Consider the following 6,000-nt stretch of genomic DNA (forward strand, 5'->3'; position numbering starts at 1 on the left):
CACTTGTCATGCACACACTTTCTCTCTCACTGAAAGACAGATGTGCATGTGCGCGAACACACACACACACACACACACACACACACACACACACACACACACACACACAGAGGCACCTGCCCTGTACCCAGTGACAAGAAACAAGGAATTAATTGAGTTAATACAGAGATGGCAAGGTGGGTAAAAGGAATACTATTCTAAATTTTCCAAAGAAAGTAATCTTTAACAATTTAAATGACTGGGCTATTTGTTTTAATATTCAAAATGGTGTGGCTGGACAGGGATGGCACATGCCTTTAATCCTAGCACTTGGGAGGCAGAGGAAGATCTCTATCAGCTCAATGCCAGCCTAGTTTACAGAGCTAGTTCTAGGGACAGCCAAGGCTACACAAAGAAACTGTCTTTAAAAACAAAGAAAAGGGGGCTGGGGATTTAGCTCAGTGGTAGAGCGCTTGCCTAGGAAGTGCAAGGCCCTGGGTTCGGTCCCCAGCTCCGAAGGAAAAAAAAAAAAAAAAAGGAAAAAAAACAAAGAAAAGAAAAAGAAAAAGAAAAGGAAGAGAATACAAAATAAAAGAAGGATTCAGATAGAGTGGTTAGGGCCAAACGCTATGGAGTCAGAAGCAGCATGGTGAGCCAGCAGTTCTATAGTCCCAAGCCTACACTAACCCTAAGTCCTTCACAGTGCCATGGACCACCTCCTCTCTTCCTGTGACAGACACAAGGATCTCCATGTGCTCTTACCACATCTTGCATGATACTGTTTCTGGGCACAAGTAGTACCCCTTCTGCAGGAACATGGTTGCTCACATCGGCAGTGGTTGGGGTTATGCTAACTCTGCATGACCAGCAGTCTAAAATGGACAAGTGTGCTTTAGCACATCTAAGTCCAGTTCCACTCAGCTAGGGAAGTTACTGGCATGTCCCACTGTGCCATTCAGTCATTCTGAATTACTTCTAGGGATCTCAGGGGCCTAGAAACACTGAATATTTATATCCCAAATTGTACATGTGGACAAATAACCCAATTACAGAATGAGGGAAACACTGAATGAATATTCCCTCAGTAAGATATACAGATAGGCAGGTGTGCGAGACAGCATAGCAGTTAAAGGTGCTTGCTGTCAAACCTGACAACTTGAGTTCGATCCCTATAAACTCAAACAGCAAGAGAGACTAACTCTCTCGCAAGTTCTCTTCAGACCTCCACACATGCATTATAGCACATGTACACACACAAACAAAATCAAATAAATGTAAAAAGCTGATAAGATGTACAGATGCTAGCAAGCACATGAAAATATGCTCAATACTGCCAGCCATGAGGGAGATGTAAATCAGTAGCACGAGAGAGTGTATGCATGTGTATATACATGTATGTATGTATGCTTGCTTTGTTTGTTTGATTGGTTTTAAGATTTTGAAACAGGGTTTCCCTACGTAGTTCTGGCTGCCCTGAAACTCAAAAGACCAGACTGGCCTCTAGAAATCCATCTGACTCTGCCTCCCAAGTGCTGGGATTATTATTTCAATTTAGTTCCCGATGGGAAGATGGCTGACTGGTCAGAGCTGCTGCACGAGCATTAGGATCCGAGCTCAGACTCCCAGAGCACTGGTAGAAGCTGGGCACTGCAACACATATCTGTGCCTTATCACTGAGGACGAGGGAAGAGACAGGAAGATCCTGGGAGCTTGCCAGCCAGCCAGCCTCACTAGGCTCAAGGGGCGACTCTGGCTCAAAATAAAAAAAGTAAATAGGTAAATAGATCAGAAAGCAAACAAGTGCCCGTGCACACATACGCAGCCTCCCTCAAACACCAGAGATTTAAAGCCAGGCAAGCATGATATATGCCTGTAATCTTAGCACTTGGACAATAGGCTCACCACAAATTTGAGATCAGCCTGGACGGGGGTTTGGGAGTGTGTGGAGGGAGGGGGGGCGGCTGTCATTCTTAGCTTTGAGGCTATGTGAAAAAATAGCCATAAGGCTAGATTTGGCCTACAAGCCAAAGTTTCAGGTCAGAATTTGCTGACTCATTTTTCAATAAAAAAATACAGAGCACATGCCTTTTATCTTGGTGTTGTCGAGGCAGAGGTAAGCAGATCTTTATGGGTTTGAGGCCAGCCTAGTCTACAAAGAGGGTTCCGGGACAGCCAGGGCTGTTGCATAGAGAAACTCTGTCTGGAAAACACACAAAAAGACAAAGAAAACAAACAAACAAACAAACAAACCAACAACAAAACATAAAAGTAACGCTGTGTGGGAGCCACCTCAGCAATCCAGTACTTAGGAAGCTGGAGCAGGAGAGGAGTCTGAAGCCACCCTGGATACTACGAAGGAAGGCCCTGGGCTAAGGATATAAAAAAAGAGGTTCTATACCAAATAAATTTGGTAACACCAAGCAAGCAAAACATTTTATTATGCCAGCTTATTATAAAGCCCCAAATTTTTATTGTGAGAACTCTCCGTGCCTTTAATGTGGTACTTGCATTAAAACACTAAGAAAGGATAAAGGTCAGTAGCTTTTCCTGAACTTATTTTTACCACCAAATCCCATTTTCACTTATATCAAGTGTCCCTTTAAAAGAAATTCTCAAATTAATAAGTTTTAAAATCCAACAAATTAAGAGTATTCTCCTCACCACTGAGGACACCTGAGTCTAAGGCCATACTATCTTGAATGTTAGGTAACAACTGAATGACCGTTTCACAACTTTTGTTTTTCAATCTTGAGAAACATAAACAACAGGAAAACAGGCAAGAACTTTTGGATCAGCCCCAACCTTTTGTTTTGTGGAGGAAGTGTCAGCAGAATCGGGTCATAATATGGAACCTTTGCTTCTCCAGACAACATAAGCATTCTTAAGTACTCTATCAGGAAATGGAAGAGATCTACTTCGTGTTTGGTAAAGTGCAAAGTAAGGAAATCTAATGTTAGATTAGAAAAGTCTAGGTGTGCAAGTCAGGGCCATAAAAGAATTGGTCATATATGCTGGATGTATAGCTAGCTTACAAACTGCAGACATTCTCTCACATCTGTACACACACTGCTAGAGAAAGAATTAAAGTTCAGTTTATAAACCATGGAGAAGACTGACCCAAACAACCGCAGTCAGACATCCATTCTGTAATCGGAGTTCACTGGCAAGCAGAGCCTTGGGGAACACGGGCAATCCCAACATTTGGGAGGCTAAGGCAGGAAGACCATGAGTTTAAGGTCACCCTGGGCTACATATTGATACTCTGGAAAAGGGAGAGAGAGATGGAGGGAGTAAGAGGGAGAGAGAGAGAGAGAGACAGGGACAGAAACAGAGACACAGACACAGACAAGGCAAACAGAGACTGACCTAAATTGTCCTCAGCCTGGGCTGAGTGTCAGAGTGAGAGCCTGACTTAAAATAAAGTAAAAAAAAAAAAAATTAAACATGAAACAAAAAATTACTAACCAATGCAATGGATCCCGGTTTATTAATACGACATACATTTCAGATACTTTTTATCAGATGAGTCGTTCCAAAGTCCTTGAAAAGGATGGCAAATGTGACAACCAGGAAAAGATTACATAAGATCAAGTGTGCTGGCCTCACTGACAAGAGATAGAGACTAAGGAGGAGAGCTCAAGAAAGGCAAACAAAGAAATGTCACATTCAACAGGCATAATGGTACTAAGTAACGAGAGATGCTAGCACTCCAGACTGAAGCAGGAGGATCAGAAGTTCAAGGCCAATTTGAATTGCAAGAGGAGCTTGTGGACAGCCTGAGATCTTCGATATCCTGTCTCAGACCACAAAAGAAGTGTCACAAACATTCCGAAGAGAGAGTTATCCATGGAAAGATAGATTCACAATAAATACTCAGAATAAAAGACTTTCGAATTGGAAAGGACCACCTCCTGTATACTTTCTTTCACAAGGAGACAGTCAATCCTATCAGTGGTCACCTCTGATAAGTCTTCCGTTAAATTCTTATTACTATGTACACATTTGTCTTCCCCTAGAACCCACCTATTTAATCCTAGCTGTATCTCTTTCAGCTGCAAAGATTAAGCGGGAGCCCTCTTTGATATAACCCATCCACCCAATCCCCCCACCCCGCGCCAGCTTTTAAAGATAGTTATTCTCCTCCGGCGTTCTTTCCTAAGCTAGAAGTCTCAAAGATTCCAACGGGCTCCAGCTGCCTCGAATCGAATACCGCATTCACAGCGGGACAGCATTTCAGATGAAACACCAGTAGGTATAGGACTCCCGAGGAGAACATTCAAAAGAAGGTTTCCTAGGATCCAAACCCAGATTCGAAACAAGCTGTCGGGAAAGTCCAGGGCTGAAGAGCCCGCATCCCAGAGGATTTCAGAGCAGGCGCTGTTAAGGATCATGCTTTGAGAAGCAGTGCCCGGTTGGACAAGTGTGGAAACTAGGTTCAGTGAGGTAAAGGACTTGGCCTAGAACGCACAATTAGCAGCGAACTCAAGTCCAGGTCTCCTACGCTTCATCCCAAATCTGTTCACCAAGCTCCTCATCTCTCCACTCAACCAAATCACTAACTACCCACGTGAGACAGTCCCGCCCCCGAGGCTAAGAGGGAGTCAGGGCGAGCCCCTGCCTGGCAAGGAGCTTGAGCGCGCCCTTCCCTTTTCTTGGGCCCTAGTTTGCCCAATCTGTACCCAGGAATGCCAGTCTGATCTTTCTTCTGGGACCTGGACAGAGCCAGACTAGCTGTCTCCTGATCCTTGGTTTCAGGTGCCTCTGTCCCTGAGCCCCGGAAGGGGGTCCCACGCCTCCCGGGCCCGCCGTCCTAGCTCGTCACGTACCTGTCCCCGTAGAGCGAGCGCCAGCGACGCCACCAGTCCGTTCCCCTGTCCCACAGTGGACAAGCCAGTCTTAGAGACGCGTCAGTCAGGAAGATTGAACCTCCGAACCCTCCTACCCGGATCTTGATCACCTGACAAGGAGCCACCTCTATTAGAGCAACTTCCGGTTACAGCCGGAAAAGGCTGGTGTGGCAGCACTGCGTTCCGGCCCAGGCGCCGGGTTCTTAAGTTCCGCCCCGGGACAGGAAGGGGAGGGCTTTCGGCCTTTTCCCAGTGTTTCCTGGAGGAGGAAAAGTAGTTCAATGGGTGGCCTTGCTTGCTTCGCCTGCGTGAGGACTTGGGAATAAATGTGTGTTTGCACTCCAGTTAATCACATCATTCATTCGGGTGCTGGATCAGAACTTCAATATGGTTTTCAAAGCAGGCTTGGGATACGTGAGACCGTGTCGCAAAAAAATGGGCGGAAAGGGCTTCCTTCCTTGCTTTTAAAAAAAAAAAAGTCCTAGAGATACCAGCTTAGAATGCCTTGTATTAGAATGTAGGCAGTGGTTGTTCTGTTTTATTTAAAAAAAAAAAAAAGAGGCCAGGATATGTTTTGGTAGAGGCGCTGGTGAGGTGGGAAGGGTGCCTCAGCGGGCCCATCCTTAGGCATCTCTTCCCCGTGAGGCACCAGCCATACCACGGATATAGTTTGGAATAGTTAATTTAGGGCATGGGAAGTGGAGTTGGGAAGGGAGGAGGGAGAGAGAAGAGGCCGGGCAGGGACGCTTGGAGAGAGGGAGGGAGGGAGAGAGAAGGGGAGAAAGGGGCCAGGGAGAGAAGGAGCAAAGACTATGAAGGAGAGAAGGGGCGAACAGCCCCGTTTATAGTAAGCCAGGCACACCTGGCTGTTGCCAGGTAACTGTGGGCGGAGCCTAGAAGGAACGCTAACAGTGGTGATGAATGGGAATGGGTAAAACGACACAGCTCTCTTGAAGACTCTACTAGCCAAGTCCGTGAATTTTCAGTATCAAAATAATAAAGATAGTAAGAGTATAACTAACTGGAGCCCCGTGAGTTGGTTCAGCAGGTAAAGATGCTTGAGGCCAAACCTGTCAATTCTAGTTCAATCCCCAGAAACCCACCGGGGGGAAGGAGTCTGGCAAGTTATCACCTGACCTTCACATGTGTACAGATACACTTAATAAATACATCT

General features: G+C 45.6%; 1 protein-coding gene and 1 long non-coding RNA gene across 3 annotated transcripts in view; one reads left to right on the forward strand and one right to left on the reverse strand.

Annotated features, from left to right (window-relative positions):
- Rnf185 (ring finger protein 185) overlaps nt 1–5,645 on the reverse strand; it is a 38,047-nt gene extending 32,402 nt beyond the window's left edge. The window contains exon 1 of one of the 2 annotated variants that reach the window (XM_063273390.1): nt 4,806–5,645. The gene's annotated coding sequence lies outside the window, so the exon portion shown is untranslated. 2 annotated transcript variants of the gene reach the window in all.
- LOC134481864 (uncharacterized) lies at nt 4,130–5,170 on the forward strand. Its single transcript, XR_010057729.1, has 2 exons — nt 4,130–4,422; nt 4,735–5,170. It is a non-coding gene; the product is annotated as an uncharacterized LOC134481864 (long non-coding RNA).
- Nucleotides 5,646–6,000: the final 355 nt, after the last annotated feature.

This window comes from Rattus norvegicus, chromosome 14, assembly GCF_036323735.1.
Source record: "Rattus norvegicus strain BN/NHsdMcwi chromosome 14, GRCr8, whole genome shotgun sequence".
Lineage (NCBI taxonomy): Eukaryota > Metazoa > Chordata > Mammalia > Rodentia > Muridae > Rattus > Rattus norvegicus.